The sequence below is a fragment of the Ovis canadensis genome, chromosome 18 (assembly GCF_042477335.2).
Source record: "Ovis canadensis isolate MfBH-ARS-UI-01 breed Bighorn chromosome 18, ARS-UI_OviCan_v2, whole genome shotgun sequence".
Lineage (NCBI taxonomy): Eukaryota > Metazoa > Chordata > Mammalia > Artiodactyla > Bovidae > Ovis > Ovis canadensis.
This window is the reverse complement of record NC_091262.1, coordinates 58,160,700-58,188,015: the sequence shown is the minus strand read 5'-3', so window position 1 is coordinate 58,188,015 and position 27,316 is coordinate 58,160,700. Positions and strand designations below refer to the sequence as shown.

General features: G+C 43.4%; 1 long non-coding RNA gene across 1 annotated transcript in view; it reads left to right on the top strand.

Annotated features, from left to right (window-relative positions):
* Window positions 1–27,316, top strand: part of LOC138423128 (uncharacterized) — a 273,086-nt gene that overhangs the window by 221,782 nt on the left and 23,988 nt on the right. The window contains exon 2 of the long non-coding RNA XR_011250139.1: window positions 17,481–17,602. This is a non-coding gene — a long non-coding RNA (uncharacterized lncRNA). The remainder of the gene's footprint in view (window positions 1–17,480; window positions 17,603–27,316) is intronic.

Genomic DNA, 27,316 nt, shown 5'->3' with positions numbered 1-27,316 from the left:
ATCCTTACCCCTCACTCATCAGTGGCAACAACTATTCTTATTTTTTTCATGATAACTTAATTTGACTTGCTTTAAAACTTTAAATAAATAAGTAAAAATCAATGAAAACCTTTAAATGAAGGTAGAGTAGAAACTTAGGAAGCCATTAAGATAGAAAAGAATATAAAGTAAGAGAAAAAAAGAGTACAGGGTAAAAATAAGCTCACAAGTCCGATAAAGGGAAAGAGTTAAGGTTTTTTAAATAAGAAGATAAAGTAGATGAGATTTAAAATAGAAGACAGGTTATAAACCAGTGAGGTAAAAGATTAAAACATAAAAAATGAAGAAGATAAGATCTAAGAGAAAATACAAATGTTCCATGAACTAGAAAGGTAAAATATTATAGAGATTAAAGATTAAAAATAGGAAATATGAAATAAAAAGGTAAACGTTAAAAATGTGAAAACAGTAACACATAAAAATAGAGAGAATATACTTAAAATCAAAACAAAAAGCTGAAAGTGAAGAAGAACTAAAGAGCCTCTTGATGAAAGTGAAAGAGGAGAGTGAAAAAGTTGGCTTAAAGCTCAACATTCAGAAAATGAAGATCATGGCATCCAGTCCCATCACTTCATGGCAAATAGATGGGGAAACAGTGGAAGCAGTGGCTATTTTTTTGGGCTCCAAAATCACTGCAGATGGTGACTGCAGCCATGAAATTAAAAGACGCTTACTCCTTGGAAGGAAAGTTACGAGCAACCTAGACAGCATATTAAAAAGCAAAGACATTACTTTGCCAACAAAGGTCATTCTAGTCAAGGCTATGGTTTTTCCAGTGGTCATCTATGAATGTGAGAGTTGGACTATAAAGAAAGTTGAGCGCAGAAGAATTGATGCTTTTGAACTGTGGTGTTGGAGAAGACTCTTGAGAGTCCCTTGGACTGCGGGGAGATCCAACCAGTCCATTCTAAAGGAAATCAGTCCTGGGTGTTCATTGAAAGGACTGATGTTGAAGCTGAAACTCCAATATTTCGGCCATGCAAAGAGCTGACTGTTTTGAAAAGACCGTGATGTTGGGAAAGATTGAAGACAGGAGGAGAAGAGGATGACAGAGGATGAGATGGTTGGATGGCATCACTGACTCAATAGACACGAGTTTGGGTAAACTCTGGGAGTTGGTGATGGACAGGGAGGCCTGGCGTGCTGCGGTTCATGGGGTCGCAGAGAGTTAGACACGACTGAGCGACTGAACTGGAACTGGAACTGGAACTGGAACTGGAACTGGAACTGGATGGTACTTTATAGGAGTCCAGTGTGGAGTAGGGGAAAGCTCAGTGGCTTGGAATTTGGAAGACATGAGTTTAATTCCAGGATTCAAGCTAATGTAACCTGAAGAAACCATTACTCTCCCTGGACCTTGTATTTTATTTATTTAAGCTGTAAAAGGAGAGCCTTACAATAATGTTTTCCTATCCATATTATGCCACAGACAAGCGAGATACTACCTTTTTTTACTGTAGATTCCCAGATCAACATCTCCTCTGTTAGACATGGGAGGAGAGATAAACATGAAAGTTAAAGTGTACAGGGAACCAAGCTGCTGCCTAAGAGGATGATGGGGAAGAGGTGTACATGGTGCAGTGTTAGACTCAGCAGGTCTCAAACCTGAGGTTGGGAAAGAATGATTGAGCTCCTGAAACTCTCAGCTTCATTAGGGTTTTTTTTTTTTTTTTAATACTGTCAGTAAAACTAAGATTCAGTTGTGAAAGCCCTAGATTCCAGCCAACAAGGAAGAACTTAATGAGCTCTGGTAATTATCCAGATAATAAAGTTAGAACAGGAAGCAGTACCAATCCTATCTGACATGTAATCTAAAGTTGTAGTCACTGTACTTGTGTGCAGATGCTTCGAACTGATGCTGGTCCAAGCCTGTCATGGTTACCATGTGTTGCTCACATTCTCTTTACCATGTCACTCTGGCTATCATATTAACATACCAGGGTTGTCTCATCTGCACACTAGAAAAACCCAGGTTTTGAAAATGAAGATAAAAGGATTGCTAGCCACCCGGATACCTAGGAAGGTCAAGATCCTTCCTTTTCTCCTCCCTTTATCCTGAGTTTGCTTCTGGCTAGAATTCCCTGTTTAATCTTCTTGTTTGTGTTTTTGGGTTGGGTTTAGTGTGGGTTTGTTTTTGTTCTCTTGCTTTATGAGAGGAAATGGTGGGATGGGAGGGCAGGACTGGGGAGAAACACAAGCCATTCATTCCTTCCTGTGCTTATTTGGATCTAGAATTCTCTATTCATCTCTATGTCTCCATCACCTTTTGCTAGTCTCTTGAGGTCACTTCCCAGAGAACTTCTTTTCTTTCATGGTTTTCTCTGCGTCAAACTTGCCTCAGTTTCCCTGTAAGTCACCCCCAACCCCCATTCTACTCTTAACAAACTGGAACTGGAAAGGGGCAAAATGTGAATGCAGCCCATCTAAGAATCTGCAAATTGTCTTCTTAATTTAGTTAGCATATTCTTGGTGAGGATCACACTGGGCAAATGCTAACATCAACAGTGGGAAATGTTGCGAATAATCTCTGTTTTTGAGGACTTGCATTTCACCAGTTCTAAGATTTGAGTGTTCTATTACTAATTGGAGAGACAATTATGATGCAGTGGGAAAGGGCAGAAGGTCTGGATTCAAGCCCAGCTCTGCTATGCATTAGTTGTGGGACCTCACTTAAGACAGTTGATCTCTCCCAGCTTTAGTTTCATGATCTTTTGCTTGAGTATTATGATACCCACTTGCAGTGTGGGTGTGAGAATTTGTGAGTTAATAAAAGGGCAAGTGCCAACTGTATTCTTTTTAAATTCTTACTTTATATTATAGTTGATTTACAATGTTGTGTTAGTTTTAGGTGTACAGCAAAGTGATTCAAACATATATATAGCTTTTCTGTTTCAAATTCTTTTCCCATTTGTTAGAGAATATAGAGTTCCCTGTGCCATATAGTAGGTCCTTGCTGGTGATCCATTTCACACATAGTAATGTATATATATTAATCTCAAACTCCTAATTTATCCCTCCCCCTGCCTTTCTTCTTTGGTAACCATAAGTTTGCTTTCTATATCTGTGAGTCGGTGTCTGTTTTGTAAATAAGTTCATTTGTATCATTTTTTTAAGATTCCACATATAAGTGATATCATATGATATTTATCTTTCTCTATCTGACTTAATTCACTTAGTATGATAATCTGTGGGTCCATCTAGTTGCTGCAATAGCCTTATTTCATTCTTTTTTTATAGCTGAGTAGTATTTCATTGTATATATGCACATCTTCTTAATCCATTCATCTGTCAATAGATGTTTACCACCTGTATTATTAATGTTTAATTTTGAAAGTATGTACTCAATCTGAGATATAAATGTACAGAGCATTAGTTCTACAGGATATTCCTCAAAATAATTTGAAATCTTTGTATTAAAGTATCAGTTTGGGGGAAAAGCAGCAGTGAGTCTGATGTCACTTTGAGGATGTCATGACACAGGTTAGGGGATCGCAAAGAGGTCCCCAAAGAGAGATTCCCCCTCCCTGCCCATAATTTCCAGGCCATAATCCTGTTGGCCATCCCAGTCACCGCACCCCCCCACCATTTTACTATTTGAACAGGATGCTGTATATTCATTTATATATCTGGGAGAGGATCAGAATTGAAAAGAATTGTAGGTGAGCACTTTTTGAAATCCACCTTCAAGGTAAGAGGGTATTTTAGAAAGTCAAGACCTGGTTAATAGAAATGGACAAGCAAACCATGCACTTCTTATCCCTGGGAAAGCTTCAAGTGCCTGTTGTGAATTGATTTTAGGATTGTGACAATAATACTGATGTTCTTTGAAGATGGCAGCGACCTGATAAAGCTTTTAAAAAAGTAGATTTGTATGTGAAGTATTTCAGACCAAAATTTCCTTTGGACACCACTTTCTTGTTTGTCTTTAGTCCTGACTCACTGAGTGGTTATTATAGCAACACATGTGGGCATGTGAAACTGTGGCCTCAGTGACAAGTGCTTCTTGACTTTGTGTTGAGGTGTACCATTCTCTTTCTTCCTCTTCCCCACCCTCCTACTCCCACTCCGTCTCCCCCAACCCTGCCCAACACTGCACTTAAAATGCCATTTTGCTGCTTCATTGATTGCTTTGTGAGAAGCAATCAGAGTGACCACATAAACGCTGCCCAGAGATATCTGTCATCTTCTGGCTCAAACAGAAAACCACAGCTACAAGACTGTCAAGCATCGGTCCATGTTTACACAACTTCCCAGACGCCTGAGAGCTTAACAGAACTCCACATTTATAAAATTGCCACGTGTCCAGACAAGTTTTTTTCCCCTTACTTGTTCAAAGCTTTGCTTTCTGAAAAATGTTACTGAGAGGGATGCCTGGAAATCTGTCAAAGTAATAATTTAGGGGGTCAAGCAGATAAGTTTGCATCCTCAGGCTACAAATCACAAATAGGTTGAATATGTTTTCTCCCTTCTTGGGAAATCGAGAGATGCTAGACAAAAACCAGGTCTGATTTTCATTATTATATGCTTAAAATAGTATAGGCTCAAAATACTAATCCTTGGACTGAAGTCAAACATGTAACTTTCAGTTTAAATAAGTGCTTAATAGGAAAAGCAAAGGGGGTAACCCTTGAGGCTCCACTAAAGGCCACTGTAGCCTCAGCTCTGGTTTGCTGCCTTCCTTTTTATATCAGCTGACCTGTTTTCCTGGAGAATTGCCTTCTCTTGGTGAACAAGGCTCAAGCACTGGCAAGGAGTCTCTTTGCAGTGAGAGCTGGGAAGGAAGCTACCCAGCCATCCATGGAAATGCTAATGAGTTGAGGTGGCCCTGGGCTTTCTAATTCAGATCTGTAATACTTTGCTTTCCTGATGGTGTTGGAACATAATTTTACATGACTCCATTCTAGGGAGACAGTGAAAAGTGGATCCCACCAAGCTGAATAGCTTCCACTGCTTCTCTAGGCACTCTGCAGGAATTACAATGTTTTTCATCAAGGATGATGGGAACAGTTTGACTCTATTATGAGGACTGACTTCAGGACAAAGTAGGAGTTGCTGCTTTGCCCATTTTCAACTCAAAACAGGCACTGTGGTGTTGCAAGTTACAGCCCTCTTAGGATACCATGTTCCTTACTCTGGTTCTGTATTGGAGGAAGTTATTCTCCTGGCTTGTACACATCTTACCCAGGAAACTGAGAGCAAGAGGGAAGATGGTAGAAAAGCGTCTGTCTTCTAGAGTCCTATTCCACACTCTGATGTTTCCTGGTATCTGAGGAAACACAACTTATGTCAGGGGGACTCCAGGCAAAGGCTTCTCTTGGGTGAATGGAAGCTACTATTCATGGACCTTCCCAACCCTCCAGAGGAAAATACTCTTCTGGAAAATATTACTGGATTCTTGGTCCACTTTTTAATATTCACATGTCTATAGTTTAAGTGAGAAGTTCAAGAAAATGAGTATCTTATTATCAACATGACTCGATACAGAAGCAGAAAATGTCCTTAAACAATGGGGTTGGAAAACGCAAGTTCTTAGCAGAATGGTATCCTGGGTGTGTGCCTCCTGCAGATGGAGCCAGCAGGTCCCCCTGAGTAGCAGTTTCTGTACCTGAGATCTGGCTTGTTCTAACCATGTGAAGTTGCATGAGTGGCATTTAAAATCCTGTTTTATCATGTTATGAAGCCATCCAGAGATGTAGAGGAAGGGCTCTGGGCCTGCAGGAACAGAGGGCCTGGCCCACTGTCTCTTTTGCTCCATGTCCCTAACATGCAGTCTGTGCAGTCTTCAGGGGTGAGGTCCATGATCTTCTGCTGTCCCAGGTTGCCTTCCACCTGTGGCTTTGGATTTGATAGACAGAAAGGACAGAAGCACAAAGAATACATTTTGACAGGTTGTATTCTTGCTGGTAAAGAGGGAGCGTGAAGAGTCAGGCGATATGGAAAATACCCATCCTATAGGCAATCACGTAGGACCAACTAATGCTGTGGGTGCACGTAGGTGAACAAGATATAAAACAGAGTTCTTGGCTCTCACAGAGTATCTAGTCTCATAGGGACATAATTTTTTTTATGTTAGTTAATGACGTCACCCTCTCCGATTGTATTGCCCCTTGGGAAATTACTATTTGAATGTAGTCTCTGGGACTAAATGAGGAAATGGTCTACATCTTCTTTTTAGATAGGAGAATTTTGTAACTTAATATGTTTCTATTTCTGTTCTGTGAATAAGCTAGGATTCTAGGTTGCAAGCCACAGAAATTATTTCTAGCTGACTTAGGCAAAAAAGAGGAATTTGTTGAAAGGATATTTAAATCAAAACATATACATTCAGGACCTGGCTATCCCATTGATTCGCTCAGGGGGGTACCAGGCAAATCGTTTATCCTTTACAGATTTCACTTGACTTGCCATTGAAAGAATGTTGTGTGATCAGAGTGGAGCTCCCAAAATAGATGGGATACTCCAAGACCAAGTTTGGAAAACAGATATGAACCAAAGGAGTTATGGAAAGTGAGGCCACAGAAGCCGATTGTCATGCTGCTGGGTCAAAGTGAGGAAGACACCCAACTCTCTCCGTGATTGGGTCACTCACTCAGTATCAAGTCCTGAGAGGACCTTCTGATTGGCTCAGCTGCAGTTTGGGGAGCTAGTCCCTTTGATGTCAACAGTGGGAGGAACACCTACTCTCATGATTAATGAAGTAGTCTCCAAAGAAGGCATACAGATGGCCAAAAGGCACATGAAAAGATGCCCAGCATCACTAAAAATTATTAGAGAAATGCAAATCAAAACAACATTGAGGTATCACTTCACTCTAGTCAGAACTGTCATCAAGGAAGTCTACAGATATTAAACACTGGAGAGGGTATGGAGAAAAGGAATGCTCCTACACTGTTGATAGGAATGTAAATTGGTAGTCACTGTGGAGGATATGGAGAAGGCAATGGCACCCCACTCCAGTACTCTTGCCTGGAAAATCCCATGGATGGAGGAGCCTGGTAGGCTGCAGTCCATGGTGTCGCTAGGAGTTGTACACGACTGAGCGACTTCACTTTCACTTTTTACTTTCATGCATTGGAGAAGGAAATGGCAACCCACTGTGCCTGGAGAATCCCAGGGATGGGGGAGCCTGTGGGCTGCCGTCTGTGGGGTCGCAGAGTCAGACACGACTGAAGTGACTTAGCAGCAGCAGCATGGAGAATATAGTTCCTTAAAAAACTAAAAATAAAGTTGCCATATGATCCAGCATTCCCATCCCTGGGCAAATATCTGGAGAAAACTCTAATTTAAAAAGACACATGCACTCCAATGTTCATAGGAGGCTATTTACAGTAACCAAGACATGGAAGCAACCTAAATGTCCATTAACAGATGAATGGATAAAGAACACACAGAATATCACTCAGCCATTAAAAAGAATGAAATAATGCCATTTGGATAGACCAAGAGATTATCATATTAAGTGAAGTAAGCCAGACAAAGACAAATATCATATGATATCACTTACATGTTTAATCTAAGAAAATGGTACAAATGAACTTATTACAAAACAGAGAAGCACAGTCATAGAAAACAAACTTCTAGCTATCAAAGGGGAAAGTGGGGCAGGGATAAATTAGGAGGTTGGGATTAACATATACATACTACCATATATAGAATAGATAACCAACAAACACCTACTGTATAGCACATGGAACTATATTCAATATTTTGTAATAACCTAAGGGAAAAGAATCTGAGAAAAGTACATATGTGTATATATAAAATTATCTCTCTATATAATTGAATCATGCTGTACACTTAAAACTAACACGATATTGTGAATCAACTATACTTCAATTTTAAAAAAAGATTAATGAAGTAGTCTCCAAAAGGAAGGTTAGCAGACTGATGGAAAGGATGGTGCCTTCTGGATAGCCACAAAAACGGATGTCAGGAAAAACAGACCAAAACAGAAGCACTATCAACCCTTATAGGGAGCTAACTTGTATTCCTTGTCTTTTCTTGGTTCTGACTTTTGTGTCCTTCTTTTTCCTTTTATTATTCTTATGGTACAATATTCCTTGAACGTCAAGTGAAGTGAGATTTGAAAAGGATAAATGACTTGCTCGATGTCCCTGAGCTAGTAAGTGATACAGTCAGGTCCTGAATTTGTAACTTTTGATTTAAGTTTCTACCCTCTTGTCTTTCCCATAAATTGATGCCATGCAAAGTGGAGAGTAGGGGCTTCCCTTGTGGCTCAGTGATAAAAAATCCACCTGCCAATGCAGGAGCGCTGAGTTCTATCCCTGGGTTGGGAAGTTGCCCTGGAGAAGGAAATGGCAACCCACTCCAGTATTCTTGCCTGGGAAATCCCTTGGAAAGAGGAGACTGGTGGACCACAGTCCGTGGGGTCGCAAAAACTCAGGCGTGACTTAGTGACTAAACAACAACAAAGTGGAGAGTGATAAATATCAGGAAAGGTTAAATAAAAATGGTATGGCTGCTCTGAAAGGAAATATTTCTCTCTGTTTCCAGAAGTTTATAGGTCCATGGGATTGACAACAAATACATTTTCTTAACTGAAGGACAATTGCATCTCTTCTCTTTTAAAAGTCAAACTTGTAAGCCAACCCATGAGCACAGAATTGTTGCCAGGAAGGTTGCCATGGTAAACTGGGGAATGGTTTCTTCATTTTCTTCCTGGCTGAGACCCTCTAGGAATCTCATGTCTGTTTGGACTATTTCCCTCTCCTCTAAAGACCTATCCCACCAGCCAAATGCACCAATCTTAATTTTATTGCCTTTTAAAAAAGTATATATTTTGGAGATGGGGAGAACTGCATTTTATTACAGAAAATTTGGATAATACACAGACTCCTCCCCCCTGACAACACACAACCAAAAAACCCCACTCAGAGCTCTACTGTTAATATTTTGGTAATTTTATTTTTTATATGTATATATAAGCATATACTTTTGTTTGAAAATTGAAATTATATGATATAAATATGATATGAGTCTTCCTGGGCTTCCCTGATAGCTCAGTTGACAAAGAATCCACCTGCAATGCAGAAGACCCCAGTTTGATTCCTGGGTCAGGAAGATCCACTGGAAAAGGGATAGGTACCCATTCCAGTGTTCTTGGCCTTCCCTTGTGGCTGAGCTGGTAAAGAATCTGCCTGTAATGTGGGAGACCAGGGTTCAATCCCTGGGTTGGGAAGATCCGCTGGAGAAGGGGGAAAGGCTACCCACTCCAGTATTCTGGCCTGGAGAATACCATGGACTGTATAGTCCATGAGGTCGCAAAGAGTCAGACACTACTGAGTGACTTTCACTTTCATGATATGAGCTATAAATTGAGATTATATCAATATGATATATATTGAGATTATATGATATAAATTATTTGCTCACATGATATAATCTTATGGATATCTTTTCATGACATGAAATTGTTGGCATTTGAATTCTTAATTTAATAAGCATTTATTGTGCACCCATTGGGGGCTTTCTATTGTGGATTAGAAAACTTCCCTCTCCTCAAGGAGCCATCTTTCCTCCTCCACTTTTCATCTTTTTAGCAGGGAGGAAATGGAAGAAACCAGGAATCAAAGAATCAAGAGAGCAATCCTGGGCACAAAGACTTAAAACTAATATCATCTTTCTATATTAAAGATATTAAGGGATTCAAAATGCTTCCTTTCACAGTTTTTAAAAGTAGAAGCACATTGCTTAGTTTTTACATGGAATCGCATCTAAATTAACGCAATTCTGCAGAAATGCCACTGGGAAAAAAAATATATTTTAAAGACTTCATTATTTTACAGGATCTAAGAGTCAGCATATTAAAAAGCAGAGATATCACTTTGCCAACAAAGGTCCATACAGTCAAAGCTATGACTTTTCCAGTAGTCAAGTATGGATGTGAGAATTGGGCAATAAAGAAGGCTGAGAGCTGAAGAGTTGATGCTTTAAAATTGTGGTGCTGGGGAAGACTCTTGAAAGTTCCTTGGATTGCAAGGAGATCAAACCAGTCAATCCTAAAGGACATCAACCCTCAATATTCATTGGAAGAACTGATGCTGAAGCTGAAGCATCAACACTTTGGCTGCCTGATGCGAAGAACTGAGGTATTAGGAAAGAACTGGATGCTGGGAAAGATTGAAGGCCAAAGGAGAAGGGGGCAGCAGAGTATGAGATGGTTAGATAGCATTAGTGACTCAACAGATATGAATTTGAGCAAACTCTGGGAGATAGTGAAGGACAGGGAAGCCTGGCGTGCAGCAGTTCGAGGGGTCACGGAGCCAGACAGGACTTAGGGATTGAACAAGAATAACAACTCTTGAGTCTAAACAAGATCCAGTTCATAAACCATGGATCTAACTTAATCATTGCCTCGTTCCAGCCCTCTAGCCTCTAGAGGGCGCTCTGGACCATCTCACGCATAAACCCCATACTTGTCTTTGTCTTCCTTCCCTCTCTCTCCTTCCTTTTGTTGATAACCTCTTTTCTGGAAAGTAAGACTCCTTCCTCTTTAAGAGGAGGAAGGGAGGGAAACCCATAGGACTTCAGGATTCTCTTTAAACAGCAGGGGAGCACTGGCTGCTTGATCTTTTGAGCCCTTCCAGTGTCCTACCTCTCAGTCCACTATCGTGACTGGTACCAGTACCTGGGAGAAGCTGGTGTAACTCTTGCTGAGTGGAGTTGACGCTGAGGAACCAGGCACCAAGCAGAGTCAGGGCCAGCAAGGCATGTTTCACACACAGGTTCTGGCTCTAGCCGGCAGGAGGGGCGGAAGGATATAGTAGTGACGCACCCCGTGTTGTAGTTGATGGCTTTTCACACCAACCTCTCTCCAATGATGGCCTCCAAAGAAGGAGTAACATGACATTTCCCTGTCAAACATGAAAACTCTGCCATCTTGGGTAACCGGTTCCAGGAATATGTATCCGAAGGAGACCTTGAGGTAAGGTTAGGACTTAAGCTGTTGTCCTCTCAGGCTACCACCTTGACCTTAAGAAGCTGCTTTCCTTTGGCTCTTTTACCTCAGGAAGTCAAATGTATGAAAGAGTTTCAGAGAAACTTAAATTTCTGCTGTCACTTTGCCAGAAAATTGGCTTATTTTGGCTCTGTTCGGTACTCTTGCTTGGAAAATCCCGTGGACAGAGAGGCCTGGTAGGCTGTGGTCCATGGGGTCGCTAAGAGTCAGACACCACTGAGCATCTTCACTTTCACTTTCACTTTCATGCATTGGAGAAGAAAATGGCAACCCACTCCAGTGTTCTTGCCTGGAGAATCCCAGGGACGGTGGAACCTGGTGGGCTGCCATCTATGGGGTTGCACAGAGTCGGACACGACTGAAGCGATGCAGCAGCAGCAGCAGCAGCAGCAGCAGCAGCAGAACTTTGTTTATTTCTTGCTTTGATGGTTTCCTTGTTCTCCCTTCTGATTTTGGGGGGAAATCACGGTCTTGCTATGGTTTATCCAGTCAGCTGTGGCCTGACTTGCATGTTCTCTGAAGCAAAGGCTGGCCCACGCTGGGCACTCGCTGGGCCAGGAGATACATGCAGAAGGTGGCAGTGTGGATCCCGGGGCCACAAGAAGGGCGAGGCCACTGTTCTCACTCTGCCAGGCTGCATAAGCAAAGGTGCATAGTTCCTAGCAGCTGTTAGGAGAATGGGGGTTAATTTCTGGGCGTCAGCCATAGAACTCTCCGCAGACTGTTATAGTGTCTTTAGAGTCAGAAAGGAGTCAGAAGCAAATATGAGAAGTAAGACGACCAGAAAGTTTTACATCTTGAGTATACATTTGTTCATCCCTAAATTCTTGAAGAGTCTTAGGCATTCTGGCTCCAGAGTTCAACAGATGTACATTTGAAGCTTGTTTCTGCCACTAGTTAACTTCATGTGCTTGGGCAAATGGCTTTGCCTCTCAAAGCCCGAGATTCTTTAATGTGTAAAGATGAGAAAGTAACAGCAACCTCTTTGGAAGATTGTTATGAGGCTTAAGTGAAAATGAAAGAATGCATGTGAAGCACCAGTGCAGTGCCTGTTATGTGGTGTCAATGTGGGCTGGTATTACTTTTCTTGTAAATATCATCTCAGACGGCTGTGATGGTGGTAATAAGAGTAAATTGGCACAGATCCTGCCCTGAGGTAGCTTATGATGGGCAATCATGACACAGGATGTGACAGGAGTCAGGAGGAAAGAATAGGGCAAAAGGGACACATAACAAATGGAATCAAAGGTTCAAGAAGGGGATCGATGGAGCCAGTTGTTCACATATGGTGGGGCTCAAAAATGAAAGCTGAATACAACTGAGTAGCAGTGCTTTCGGACAGCGTGAACGCAGTGGGCCAAGGTGGCAAATAGAAGCAAAGGGATAAATTAAAAACAAGACAGGTGAGCAGGTGCGCCATCAGGCTGACAAGAGGTAAAGAGACTGGGATAAATAAATAAGCAAGCAACACAATGATGAAGACAATCCTGCTGGCCAAGACATTGAAAGGCAGCGTGCACCAATGCTAGAATCAGGCTTGAGATTTGAGATTTTTAAGAAAATTGTATGCAGGCTTTCACAGATTTTTCCAATATTTTTATTTCCTATGATAACACTCAGAAATCCACTCTGGATTTATTCTCAGAAAGGATGCCCAAGAGCTCTCTTCTTCCCTTGTCGCCACCTGGGAGATTTCAGAGTAAAGTTCTCCGATGGGACAAAGGGTTCAGAGGGTGTTCCGCACAGGGTGCCGAATTCCAGGGACCCTGATTGGAGCAGACGCCGGCTGTGCGAACTCTGTCTAGACATGGAAATTGTCCTCCTAATCTCCCAATCTTGCTTTCTCTTCATTCTCTGACAATGCACCGTCTCTGTAAACATTCTCGCCACAAGAACGGAGCTGGAAACACATGTGCAATCAGCAGCTACAAAGAGGGTTATGAAATCTGCTCAAAATAGCCTGCTTGCCCCATAGGCATGCAAAGCAGCTAAACAGCTAGGGTGAACGTGTCAGGCGGCAGATTTTACTCTGCATTTCAAGAGGCTTCCAGTGACCTCCCACAGTTAGGCTCAGAGGTGCTCACTGCTGCTCAGAAGCTCCCAGGGGAAACCTGGGGCTGTGGACAGAGTCCCCTGGGCAGCTGTGAGTCCCTGGGGCTAAACCCTCCTATCCGAATATCCTACCTACCCTGAAATTCCTCAGCCCTGGAGATATTTATTTGGGTTAAAACTTTGAGGTTACATAATCCCCAGTGGATCAGTGGATCAAGAATTTGCCTGCAATGCAGGAGACACAGGAAACGCGGGTTCGATCCCTGGGTTGGGAAAATCCCCTGGAAAAGGAAATAGCAACCCACTCTAGTATTCTTGCCTGGAACATTCCATGGGCAGAGGACCCTGGTGGACTATCGTCCACAGGGTTGCAAAGAATCAGACATAACAGCACAATGGCACTGAAGTTGGCAGTGTTACCCGAGACAAGAAGATAAAAATCTGGCTCCCTCCCTTAGAATCCTAGTCCCCTTGTGCGGGTGGGATGGTATTTTTGTATACTGGGTGCATGGGAGGAAAGACCATTTGGCTGGGGGCTCAGAGCATCAGGGAAGAGGGGCTGCAGATATGGGTCCATTGTGTGCAGAGGCTGGATAAGAGGGGAGACTTGTGATCTGGGTGGTGCAGTTGTTGTCTGTCTGCTTTCACGTCCAGCACCGACTGCCTGTGTGACCTTTGGCTCTGTGGCTTCAGACCTCTTATTCTAGCCTTCTTTGTCAGAGTGGGAAAGCGCTCTTTCCCCTGGATTTCACTTCAGAAAAGGAAAGGAGTCAGATGGCTATCCCTCACCAAGTGTCCTGGGAGTTGGATCCCAAGCTACTCAAAGAATAACCATGTGACTGAATGTAACTGCAGAGGCCTTGGGGGTAGTTTTGTGAAGACTGCTATTTGTGGCTGAAGAGACAGGGTGCGTCATCCCTGTTCTGGTGGGAATGACCACTGAACTAGAAGTCAGGCAACTGGGCTCTGTGCCAGCGCTGGCAGGTTGCTTTTGTTTCTGAACCTCTCATGATTTCCCTCAGTTGAGAAAGACTAAGGCCTGTAGCCCAGGAAAGGACACTGGGCAACCACAGGGGCCAGGCTGGGGTAACAGAATGTACTGGGGGCAGCATGGAGGGCATGGCCAAGACACAAGGAGGCAGATTTCTCTTCTGTGGGAGCCCCAAATAAACCCTCCTTCCCCTCTCCTGCCTCTCCACACCCATGGCTTGCCTTCCTGGACCAGCTTGGCCTTGGTCCAGATTGGGTTTCTGTTTTGTCAGAATAACTCCAGGTGTCTGCTGGGAGGAGAACACCCCTAAGTGAAGTGAAGTCACTCAGTCGTGTCCGACTCTGCGACCGCATGGACTGTAGCCTATCAGGCTCCTCCATCCATGGAATTTTCCAGGAAAGAATATTGGAGTGGGTTGCCATTTCCTTCTCCAGAGGATCTTCGTGACCCAGGGATTGAACTGGGCTCTCCTGCATTGCAGGCAGATGCTTTACCATCTGAGCCACCAGGAACACCCCTGGGAGTATCATAAATTCATCTTTGGTTTTTGGGTGGAACTTGAGTGGCTTCTGTGGGTACATTATGGCTTGCCTTAGGCCATCCTATCCCTGAAGTGCCGTATTTCATGCCTTTTGATTGGACAGACACAACGGTCCATCTACTCTAAGTGTGGACTGGATCAGCCTGGCCCAGGAGAAGCATTAGAGGCAGTTGACCATATTCATAGGGTCAGTTGGGAACCCGTTGGCCTGTGTGTTATAGTTGAGCCCATATTTGTTTCTGAGGAATCTCTTTGAACTTGATGACCTTCACTCTTTACTTTGTGGTTATTTTAGGGCAAAGGGGAAAATAAGGCCTGGTCCTTCAATATTTGAGGTGTATCTTAAAAATCAGAGCTCTCCTCTCTCTTGAGTCCTGCTCTGGGAGTCACAGTTGTTGTCTAGACTGGGGCTCTGGGCTCCTGCCCACCCTGTTCTGCATGCTGAAATCTTAGAATCCTTAGCATCCTGTATACTTTGGGGTCCTCGGATGGGGACACCCAAACCCCTGCCCCTCCATCGCACTGGTACTTCAGAAAACCCATGCAAGATGCAACCTGCCATTGTGGCTCCTTCTAGTGGGCTTTGGCAATAAGGAAAAGTGTCTGTTTATATAGGGATATTGCTGAAATGAGTGTCTGAAACTCACATTTCCAGAAAGCTTGAGGGTTTTGACCTCCTCAGATGCTTTCTTCATGTTGCACAACTGGGCAGCTTAGGTGTAAAGAGCTGTTTCCCCCAACCTGGCTGTGAAGACGGGGCAGATGCTTGGGCTGAAAATAGTAGTTGCTTCAGGTTTTAATCGCAGCACGAGAAGGGACTCACGTACACACACCGTGATGTGCAAATGTGGGCTCAGAGGCAGTTCCGGGAATCAGGGCTGAATTTGCAAGTGACTGTGAGGTGGAACACATCAGATGGAACTCTGATGTGGGGCTGTCACTTCCTTCCTGCAAGTGGTGGGTGAAAGGAGCTGCCTGAGTCTCAGTGATCAAGCATCTCTGCACTTGCAGCCTGGGAGCAGATTTAGGAGGAAGAGGAAAAAGCATGTATTGTTTTTTGTTTTCAGCACAACATTTAGTGTTCTCCGTTTAACTTCAAATGCTAATCTTTAAAGTGTTTAAAATATCAGTTCACTTCAGTTCAGTCACTGGTCTGACTCTTTGCCACTCCATGGACTGCAGCAAGCCAGGCTTCCCTGTCCATCACCAGCTCCCGGAGCTCACTTAAACTCATGTTCCTGAAGTCGGTGATGCCATCCAACCATCTTATCCTCTGTCATCTCTTTCTCCTCCTGCCTTCAAGCTTTCCCAGCATCAGGGTCTTTTCCAATGAGCCAGTTCTTCACATCCGGTGGCCAAAGTATTGGAGCTTCAGCTTCAGCATCAGTCCTTCCAATGAATATTCAGGACTGATTTCCTTTAGGATTGACTGGTTTGATCTCCTTGCAGTCCCAGAGACTCTTAAGAGTCTTCTCCAACATCATGGTTCAAGAGCATCAATTCTTTGGTGTTCAGCTTTCTTTATGGTCCAACTCTCACATCCATACATGACTACTGGAAAAACCATAGCTTTGACTAGATGGACCTTTGTTGGCAAAGTAATGTCTCTGCCTTTTAATATGTTGTCTAGTTTGGTCATAGCTTTTCTTCCAAGGAGCAAGCATCTTTTAATTTCTGCAGTCACCATCTGCAGTGATTTTGGAGCCCAAGAAAATAAAGTCTCTCACTATTTTCATTGTTTCCCCAAAAGTAGATGATTTTCTGGAATTCTTTTGCTTTCTCTGTGACCCAGTGGATGTTGGCAATTTGATCTCTGGTTCTTCTGCCTTTTCTAAGTCCAGCTTCAACATCTGGAAGCTCTCGGTTCACATACTGTTGAAGCCTCGCTTGGCATTATAGGAATAGAAAAAGCTTAAAGCAGTCTCTTAACTGGACTGGTTATGTTGGCATAGAAAGGTATGGGGTCTTCTCTCTGCCCATGGTGCCCATGGACTCTTGCTTCCAGTTTTCCTCTCATTTTCAGCTGCTGTTTCCCAGAGCCCTGTCCCCTGCTCAGCCTAGGTACTCACCGGGAGCTCTTAAAACCAAGGACAACATATCCTCAGATACCCAAACTATGTGTAGAGTGTTCTAGACAGCATCTATAGTCTCTTCTTTCTCTTCCTTCCTTCTTATTTTCTTTCCTTGAGAAAATATATTCTACTAGAAAGGCCACTGTGCAATGCTCTTAGATTGTTGTTGATCTATTTTCCTTTGTTCCCATCATGTCTCTCAGCCAGGAGGCTTAGTGAACCAGTAGAAAGTGCCCTGGAGAGACATGGTCTTAGCTTTGAATCCCAGTCCTACTATTTGCAGCTGTGGAACCTTGGATAATGTTCCTTGGATAATTCTCTGGTCTCTACAAACTGAGAATAATACCTGTTAATACTTTGTAGGGCTTCTGTGAGCATTCAGTAGAATAGTCTATTCAAAGCCCCAGGAAGCTATTAGCACCCAGTGAATGGTGATTGCGTTCACTGAGCGGTCATGCAGTGTTTTTGAGACTCCTGACAAAAAGCAGACGCTGTGGAGGTGCAGAGGAAGGACTCGCCCAAGCACAGCACATACTAGCAGCACATGGTGCCCCACCAATTTGACCTTGGATCACTAGTAAAGTGTCTTTGCAGCAAGGTACACAGAGGAGGGAGCTGGGATGTGGTGACATTTATTTCTTAGGCCAGTAGAAATCTGCTCCCAGACAGAACTGGGATTGCTAGAGTCCAAAGTTGGAGTGGAAGTTGCTGAAATAATTTCTGTGTTTATGCCAAGTATTATAAATAAAATAAACTTAACAAGCTATTCCAAAGACCTGACAAGGTAATAGTCCACTCTGTTTGCAGGGAGGATCAGCCATTTTACATCTTCCCCCAAAGGTACAGACAGAAGCAGATGGCATCTCATGGAAAGGAGAGACTGACCGGGAGCCTGGAGACCCAGACTTAAGCCCTAGCAGGTGACCTGGGTAGGTCTTTTTCATTCTCTGCACTTTAGTTCCCTCCTCTGATCAGTAAGGATACAGATGAGAATGCTAGTTCTGCAGGTCACATCGCTCTTACAATATTATAATAAAAATCAACTGAAATTGTGCAATTTAAGGCCCTCTGCAAAGTGCAAGTGTGAGGCATAGTCGTCTCACTTTGCAGGAAGGTCTTATCTATTCTAATAGCCTTTGCTGGATTAGCAGGTTTCTGGTGTTGATTTGTACAGCACATGAATCAAATCATAAATCCAAGGCTTGGAGGTGGGCACAGGACTGAGGTTTTTCAAGGGGCAGAAGATGAAAGGCTGTGAGGACCAACTACTGCATCAGGGGTGGGCTCAGGTTTCCTTTGGGCCTTGAGAACTGAAATCCTCCCCGCTTTTGTCCTCTTTTCCCTGAAACTTTGTCCTCTTCTCCCTCTGAATCCCATGTGAGCACAGGCTCTCTTCCTTTTGGCTACCTTTCCAGCCCTTCTTTTTCTCCTGAACGAGGCATTGTGGCAGACAGTTAGTGCTCACTATATGTCCTGCGTGTTGTCTTGTTGGGTTGAGGCCAAGGCAGGCTGAGCAGAAGTGACACAGAAGCAGCTGGTGAAGACGCTCAGTCGTGTCCGACTCTTTGCGGCTCCTCCGTCTATGGGACTTTACAGGCAAGAACACTGGAGTGGGTTGCCATTGCCTTCTCCAGGGGATCTTCCCGACCCAGGGATTGAACCCAGGACTTCTGCACTGCAGGCAGATACTTGACTGTCTGAGCCACCAGGAAAGAGACACAGGTGACTTCCAAACTGAGGTAATAAAGAGCCAGTGTCTGATGGAAGGAATGTAAATTGGTGTACCTACTCAGGAAAACAGTTTGGAAAGTCTTCAAAAAGTGAACAATAGGACTCCCATATGATCCAGAAATGCTACTTCTGGGTATGTAGCTGAAGGAAACAAATCAGTATCTCAAAGAGATAGCTGCCCTCCCTTGTTCATTGCAGCATTACTCATAACAACCAAGACATGGAAATAACCCAAGTGTTTGTCAATAGATGAATAGATAAAGACACTGTCTTGGTCTATATCTATAATTACACAAAAGCTAATTTTGTGAGGTGATAGATGTATTAATTAACCTGATTGTGGTAATCATTTCACAAAGTATACACACACACACACACACATACATACATACATATACACACTAAAAATTATCACATCATACACTTTAAATAAATAGAATTTTATATGTCAATTTTAACTCAAAAAAACTGGAGGGGAAAAAAGAGCTAGTATTTGCTTCCATTTCTCCCCTCATCTGCTCTGTGTCAAGAAAGGCACAACTACAGCTTCAAGATGGGGGTTTGACCTTCACTGGGCTTCATGTAACTAAGAAATCACACCTTTATTCTATTGACCACTGGAATGTGGGTGTTTAGTCTGGATGGCAGCCTATCCTAATCAGCACAGTGGATGTGCTCGCTGCTTTGCTCCTTCTCCACTAACCTGCCCCTTGATTCTGTGTAATCCTGTGTCCACTCACTGCTCAGGGGAACAGCCATTCTCGGGATTTACCAATGACCTCATCTGTAATTACTAATCACCTACATACTGCTGAGTTGCCTCATGTGCTTGGAACTGTTCTTTCTGACTTAAATGTTTGCATTATTATTTTATTTTTATTTGTTTATTTTTGGCTCTGCTGTGTCTTGGCTGTGCTTGGGCTTTCTCTAGCTGCAGTGAGTGGGGATACTGTCTAGCTGCCGTGCACAGGCTTCTCATTGTGGTGGCTTCCCTTGTGGAGCACTGGCTGTAGGGTGCATGGACGTGAGTAGTTGTGGTGCAGGGGCTTCGTTGCCCTGTGACTTGTGGGATCTTCTTGGACAAGGGATTGAACTTGTGTCCTCTGCATTGGCAGGCACACTTTCAACCACTGGACTTCCAGGGAAGTCCATTTTGCGTCATTATTTTAAATGAAAAAAGTAGTACATTCTTATTTGGAGAAATCTCCCCTTACCTTCCAGTTTCCTATTTTCTGTTCTGGTTGCTTTGTCTCTTATTCTTCTGAAGGCAGATGCTCCCCGCTCCTCCTGAATCTGCCTCTGGCCCACTTCTCCTTGCCTTACCCTTCCTACCGTCTCCCACCCCCACATCTCCCTCATACCCTTGATATTCTCATACGCACTCTAGCTATTTGTGTGAGACTGCATTCCTCAATGTCAACTCCAGGCTAATGTTTCCAGCTTCTCTCGATGCCTGCCTGGGGCTTCAGCCAACTTTAGCAGATGAAACTGTCCAGAACTGGACTTATTATCAACCTTGCTCCTCTTCCTTCTGTGCCACCTCGGTCTGCCCAATTTCACCCATGCTTGACCCCTGGACTTTGCTTTGACCCTTGTCTCTTCTCTTTTCCACCATTCCCTTATGTAATCAACTATTGGGTGCTGGTCCCTCCTTTATTCCCGCTGCTCTTACACTATGTATGTAATTGCCTGGAATTGGGGGCTAGAATGACACACGGTGGATTGTTGACCATGGTTAGTTCTGGGAAGGAAATCCATGGCAGGGAGGGTGAATCATGGGGGTTTCATACTTTAAAATGTTTTATTATTTACTTTTAACTTATTTTCTATAACAATGGTTTCATGTATTAGCTACATAATACCCCCCCCACCACCACCAAAAAAAAGCCTTTAAAAATTAGAGATGGGCTCCCTGTTAGGTAGTGAAGCTTTCATAACTGGAAGTGTTTGAACCAAAGTTGAGTGATTTGACATTAGGGATACTGTAAGGGATTCTTATATTGGATGGTAAACTAGAAGTTCCCTTCTGGATCAGTTAGGATTAGATTCAGCTGTGAATCATGGCAACCCCCAAAAACGCAGACTTGAGACAACATGGAAATTTATTTCTCTCTGAAGTAAAAGTAACCAGTACAAGGTGTGAGAGTGTATCATGATACTCGGAGATTTTTTTCAGTCTTGTTCCTACACTTTACTTAGCACTTGGCTTCCGCCTCATGGTCTGATGAAGCTGCTCAAGCTTTCAGTGCAGTCCAGTGTCTAGTGTTGGTTGCTCAGTCATGTCCGATTTGGACTGTAGCCTGCCAGGCTCCCCCATCCATGGGATTTTCCAGGCAAGAATACTGGGGTGGGTTGCCATTTCCTTCTCTAGGGGATCTTCCCAACTCAGGGACTGAACCCAGGTCTCCTGCATTGCAGAGAGACTCTTTACCATCTGAGCCACCAGGGCCACCACATTTGTATTCCAGTCAGTAGGAACAGACAACTTAGAGCATGCCTGTTCCCTTTAAGGGTACTTCCTGGATGTTGTTTGTTCTGTTTATACACCATTGGCCAGAACGTGGTCACCCAGGAACACTGAGCTTTGGGGAGCCTAAAATAATAGGCTTTATACCCTGTGGCCTGTGCCTGGCTGAAAACTGAAATTCTATTACTAAAGAAAAAGAGGAGAATGAATATTGGAGGACAGTAGCATTCCCTGCTGATTGTTAATTCAAAGTTTTAAAAATTAATCATAGCTGCTATTGACTGAGTTATTACCATTACTAAATACTGGGCTAAGGCCTTGCTCCTCTAATAATGCCCACATGCTGAGGAGTTAGGGTCAGTGCTATTGCTATTACATTGAACCTTCATGAGGTTAACCTTTACTTTCTATGCCACCAATTCTCTATTCCAGGCCCATGAGGCTCTGTCTGATTGTGCAGCCAGTTCCCAGGCCTGGGCTCCAGCTGCAAAGGGTGATGTAGAAGCCAGTATCCAGCATATCTGTCCCCTATGATGGGAAGCTGTCCTCATACGCACCCAAAACTCATGAGGTGGGAATTCTCCAGATGTGGAAAGAGATTTCTGTGTTGACACAACTCTTCACTATTCTATTTCCTTATTGAGCAAGTTGATTTATTTATTAAAATTTATTAAAATTTTATTTTTGAGTAAGTTGAATTTTAATTGGATTATTTTCAAAAGTTTTGAAGCATTTGGTCTTTTCTTTCTCTTTAGAAGTTCCTGTTCAAAGCAGAAGCATAGTAATACCTGGCCTCTTATAACAGGGTTGTGGTAGGTAGAATAATGGCTTCTCAAAGATGTCCACATCCTAATCTTTGGAATCAGAGAATTAGTTTGCATGACCAAAGGGATTTTATTAAGTGTCTTGAGAGGGGAGCGTGTCCTGGATTATCCAGATGGGCCGGATGTATCACATGGGTTCTTAGAAGAGAAGGAGGGAGCAGGTAAATGGGAATCAGAGATGTGATGTGATGACCACGTGATGACCGAAGTAGAGCTTGGAGCGTTGCTATTGCTGGCTGGGGGCCACGAGCCAAGGGATGTGGACAGCCTCGAGAGCTGGAAAGACCAGGAAACTTGTTCTTCCCTCCAAAATCAATGCAAGCCTTGCTGACCCCTTGTGTTTCACCCAGTAAAACCCATTTGGACTTCTGACCTACAGAACTACAAGATAATAAATTTGTGTTGTTTTCAAGCCACTAAATTTGTAGTAATTTGTTTTCATAACAGTGAAAACCTAATACAGGGTGCAAATTACAATGCCCATAAGGTCCAGAATGTACCACAAATGAATCAAGTCGGCTATGTGTAAAAATATAAAAAAATTTAAATGAAATATGTGGTTCTTTCAGTCTAATCTTTCATTTTTTCCAGTTTTGATAGAGACAAGAGTGCAAAAAATATAGAAATTTTACTATTAATTTTATCTGTAAGAAAAACAGGAGCAGAAGCATGATGATAAATGGCAGTTCAAACATAACTTTACAGCAGGTGGACAGGGAAGGGCGGTGGAGACAGGTGGGTAATTAGACAGTGAATGAGCTACTGAATGTGAATCTACTGAAGACAATTGTTACCTTGTAGAATTTGGATCTGATGTTTCTAGCATCTCTGATTTAACTTGGATACAATTTTTGGGGTTGTCTTAAACGAATGATTTAGACAGACTCTGTCTTCAGGCAGTGGCTTGTTGTCCTTAGCAATCTCATTTCTCAGCTGTTCTTGTCACTATCTTAGACATTTTTTCCCAATCCGTGTTTTTCTTTCCTCTGGTTTTGCAGTCTTTTGGGCGCAGAGGAGCAGATGTTCTATACTTAGGTCCACCCTTGTTCTACTTCCACCCGACACTCATGATAGCGTGAGGAGGAGGATGAAATTTCATCTGCTCTCTCTCTTTTAAAAAGCACTTGACAAAGCATAAGCTGGAAGTCTTTGGAAAGTCAGATTTTTAAAAATGATGCACTGCCTACGACATTGCCCACACTTCATACCTATTTTCTATACCGAGACAATATTCAAGGAACTCTCTAAGCACTTGATCTACTAGTTGACAAATATTTACTGAGCATCTTGAAGAAAGAGGCTGTGCGGGATAGTAGGAGGACGACACGTGATGGAAGACAGTAGCTCCTTGAGAACATGCCCCTCCTGCTGCGCGGATAGCATGTCCTAGGCAGTGACTGCCTGACCTAATACTTCTTGGGGAGTAGAGACACGATGTGAATCTCCAGCCAGCAAGGTATTTGCCTAGACAGCTGAGCAAATCTGGCATTTACGTCCCCTTTGCATCCGTTTGGTTTGTATTTACCCTGTAGGACTAGTAAACACAATGTACAAGACTCTGAGGGGTTGAGGTAAGCTCAGTTGTGGCCAAATCCCCACCTGCACCTGTGCCCTGGCATCACCTTGACAGGTGAGTCCAAGCCCTCCGAGGTTCCAGAGCCTGACCAGATGAGCATAATACTTTCCTGGTGCTTCAGGTTCCCAAAGCGGTGAAACTGTGACAGGTGGAACAGTGTTGGACAGTGTCTATATTTTCAGGTTCAGTCTGTTCTGCTCAATTCCCATGGTGCCTGGATCCCTGCTACACACATAATGGGCCTGAAGTTAGATGGAAATAATAATGGTTATTCCAGAGAAAATGTAAGCCAATGTTTTCACTGTGTCAGGTACCATGCCAAGTTCTTTATATTGATTCTCTCTTTTTTCCCACAACTGCTTACAGTAGTTATTTTTTTTATCTCCCATTTTACAAATAAGAAAAATGAGGCTCGAGTCACACTTCTGCTTGGTAGCAGAGCCAAGATTTGAACCCATGAATCCATTCATCTTGTATATGCCATCTGGGTGAAAACTCCATGTAATTAAAGTTTATGGCATTAAATTTCAAAGAATCCTAATATGGTTTTTGAAAACGAATGTGCCTTAATTTGTTCAATCAACATGCCCCTAAAAAATTAAATAGAAGAGTATTAAAACATCCTAAGGGCATGGAACATGTCTTTGTAACATCTACAATATTTAGCCCTGTGCCTTACATAGATAAGACCTGAAATGATCATTTGTTAAATGAATAGGTGAATGAATGAAACAATTGTAGAATTTAATTTACTGAAGTAAGTGTACTTAGTGGGGCTTCTTGGGTGGCTCAGCAGTAAAGAAACCATCTGCGATGCAGAAGACTCCGGAGATGCCACAGGTTTGATCCCTGGGTGGGGAAGATCCCCTGGAGGAGGGCATGGCAACCCACTCCAGTATTCTTGCCTGGAGAATCCCATGGACAGAGATGCCTGGTGGGCTACAGTCCATGGGGGTAGCACAGAGTTGGTCAGGACTAAAGTGACTGAGCATGAAGCATGAAGTGTACTCAGAAAGACCAGTTTGAAGGGACCTTCAGGGTTACAGAACAGATTGATCAGGTGTATTAAAGTTTCTAAAGCCCACTATGTTGTTGTTTAGTTGCTAAGTTGTGCCCGACTCTTTTGGAACTCCATGGACTGTAGCCCACCAGGCTCCTCTGTCCATGGGATTCTCCAGGCAAGAATACTGGAGTGGGTTGTCCTTTCCTTCTACTGAGTATCTTCCTGACCCAGGGATTGAATTCATGTCTCCTGCACTGGTAGATGGATTCTATACCACTGAGACACCAGGGAAGCCCAAAGCCTATTAATGCACAGAAATAAGACTGGAGGGATGTTTCAAAAAATGAACTTTGATTTTCTTCTTGTACTTTTCTTTATTGTTAAGATTTTAGAAACTGAGCCTTCACTGGTCTTAGTCTGGGTCCCACTTAAAGCAGATCCTCATGGAGAGCACTTGGTGGGTTGATCTGGGACATGATTCCCAAATGAGGGATGAGGGAGCAAGGAGATGGAGTGGGGAAGGGAACTCATGCCAGGTGTCTCAGGGATGTGGAGGTGAGCAGTGGGAGTGCCTTGCCATGGGGACTTGCTTGAAGGCCAGGTAACAGGAGCAGTAGTCTCCTAGTCCTTATTGGCAAGAAGTTCTCCTCCTTTGCAAACTCTGCTTTCAAGGGCCCTGTGAACCTCTGCAACATCAGAAAAGGCCCTGCGTTTGAAGGCTGAAAGAGGCATGGCCCACACTTGAGGTGGGCTCTGTGAGCACCAGGTGAGTCTGAGCTTCTAGACTGCCTACCAAATCTGAGCTCAGATCAGAGGTGGGGACATGAAACAGGAGACATCTACTATGGTATGGGTTTTCCAACACTAATAAAACCACGAGAAAAAAACAAGACATTTTCACGAAACAAAAAATTGTTCTCTGATTTGACTTTGTGAATTTGGACTTCGTTAGGTGAGGTTATTTTCACTGAGATCCTGATGTGCTTGGTGTTGTGGACCAGATTCTTGGGAAGAAGGCTCAGAGGCAGAGATATGATGCAGGCAGTGGACGGGAGACTACTCTGGAATCCACACCTGTAGGGGAGGCAGGGCTGAGCAGAGGGAGAAGCCGAGCTGAAATGTAGCTGCAGCAAAGCTTGAGCCGACTCCATGGGAGCTCTGAAACTGGGATGGCCCTGCAGAGCTGTGCTGAGTTGGTGCTGGGGGCTGGGGCTTCATACATGAGCATCTTCCTGTCACTGGATGCCGGATGCCCAGGGAGGGAACACACACTTGAGTGAGGCAGCTGAAGGCAACTGCAAGAGAAGACTTGGAGCTGAGGCTGGCCAACTGGGTTAGTGGGGATCTGGGTGGGGCAACACAGTGGATGCTGCATGTGGCTGTTGGCATACTTGCCTTTGAACATCTGGACCAATAGAGAAAATTGAAAAATTCAAACCCAGGGAAAAAAAAGCAAGACTAAATTCAACAACAGCTGTCTCTCCTCACTGTGGTGGGCCAAATGAAAAGACACAAGGAATGGGACAAGGCTATTTTCTCATATATCTGGTGGCCCACATGTCAAATTGAGAAGCCTTTTATTTGCATGGCTAGTTTTTCAAATCCAGATTTCTGGCTTTTCTTGAAAATTTGGAGGACCTGGCACATTGGGCCCACACTCTTCATGGCAAGTTTCAGCTGGAACGGAGTAGCAGAGGCCCCCTTTAAACTCTGTGCACCCCTGCCTGTTTCTGTCATTTATGTCACTGACAGAGCTCTGTCATCATTTGAGTTTGTGAACCCTGATCTCTGAGGTTCTGCCCAGCTCTGCTGAGCTGTGATTCTGTGCCTACTGCTGTGAATCATTGTGCCTACTGCTGAAATGGGTATTCAAATTCCTAATAACGCCATGGCATCCAGAAAGCTTTGACTTCCTAGTCAAAAATGCATCTCTTCCTGAAAATTCTCTTTGAGCAAGTCAGGCCATTTCTTTGTAGTCTAGCTTCCTGGCTTTGTGGGTGAGGATGTTGATGACTCTGATCTTGATCATGGCATAAGGCAAAACACTTTCAATGGCTGTAGTAGGGGCTGTGTGGGATTTTCTAGCCACTAGAATATTCTCTAAGTTTTAGTCATTCCCAGTATCTGGCTGAAATCTTGGAATTGCCTGGGCTATTTATAAAAATACTAATTGTCAGGTTCTTTCGGAGAAGGCAACGGCAACCCACTCCAGTACTCTTGCCTGGAAAATCCCATGGATGGAGGAGCCTGGTAGGCTGCAGTCCATGGGGTTGCAAAGTCAGACACGACTGAGCAACTTCACTTTCACTTTTCACTTTCATGCATTGGAGAAGGAAATGGCAACCCACTCCAGTATTCTTGCCTGGAGAATCCCAGGGACGGGGGACCCTGGTGGGCTGCCGTCTATGGGGTCGCACAGAGTCGGACACGACTGAAGCAACTTAGCAGCAGCAGCAGCAGCAGCAGCAGCAGCAGCAGGTTCTTTCAGGCCCCTCTAATTTCAGTAGATCTGGGCCCAGTAGTTAGGGCCCAAGAATCTTTATTTTTAATTTAATTTTAATTTTTCAAGTGGTCTTGGCTTGCAACCAGATTTAGGAAGTATACTGGTTCCTCCTAATTTCTCCTTGTATTTAATGCCTGGCTCATTCATTGTAAAGTTTTGAGCTCCCAATGTACCGGGATTCCTTCTCAGTCTTTTTATCCACCCCCATCCTTAGTGGTAATACCTAGTTCAGTGCTCTGCAAACCCTATGCACTCAATGAATGTCTAGAGAATGAAGGATTGAATGAATAAATGAACATTTCTGAATAGCCTTCTTCTTTCAAAGTCATATGTTGAAGATCATTTGATTTAGAGAATTTATTTTATAAATATGTTGTCAAGCCAGAGAGGGTAAGAGTCCTAGCTTTATCTTGGGAGGTTTTTGCCTTGGGGATGTTAAGAAATAAATGATTCCTTCTAAAGAGAACTTATGCTTTTCATCAAAAGATAGATGATTCACCCATCTAAAGCAGTGTATGTGAGTTATTTGTGCAATATTT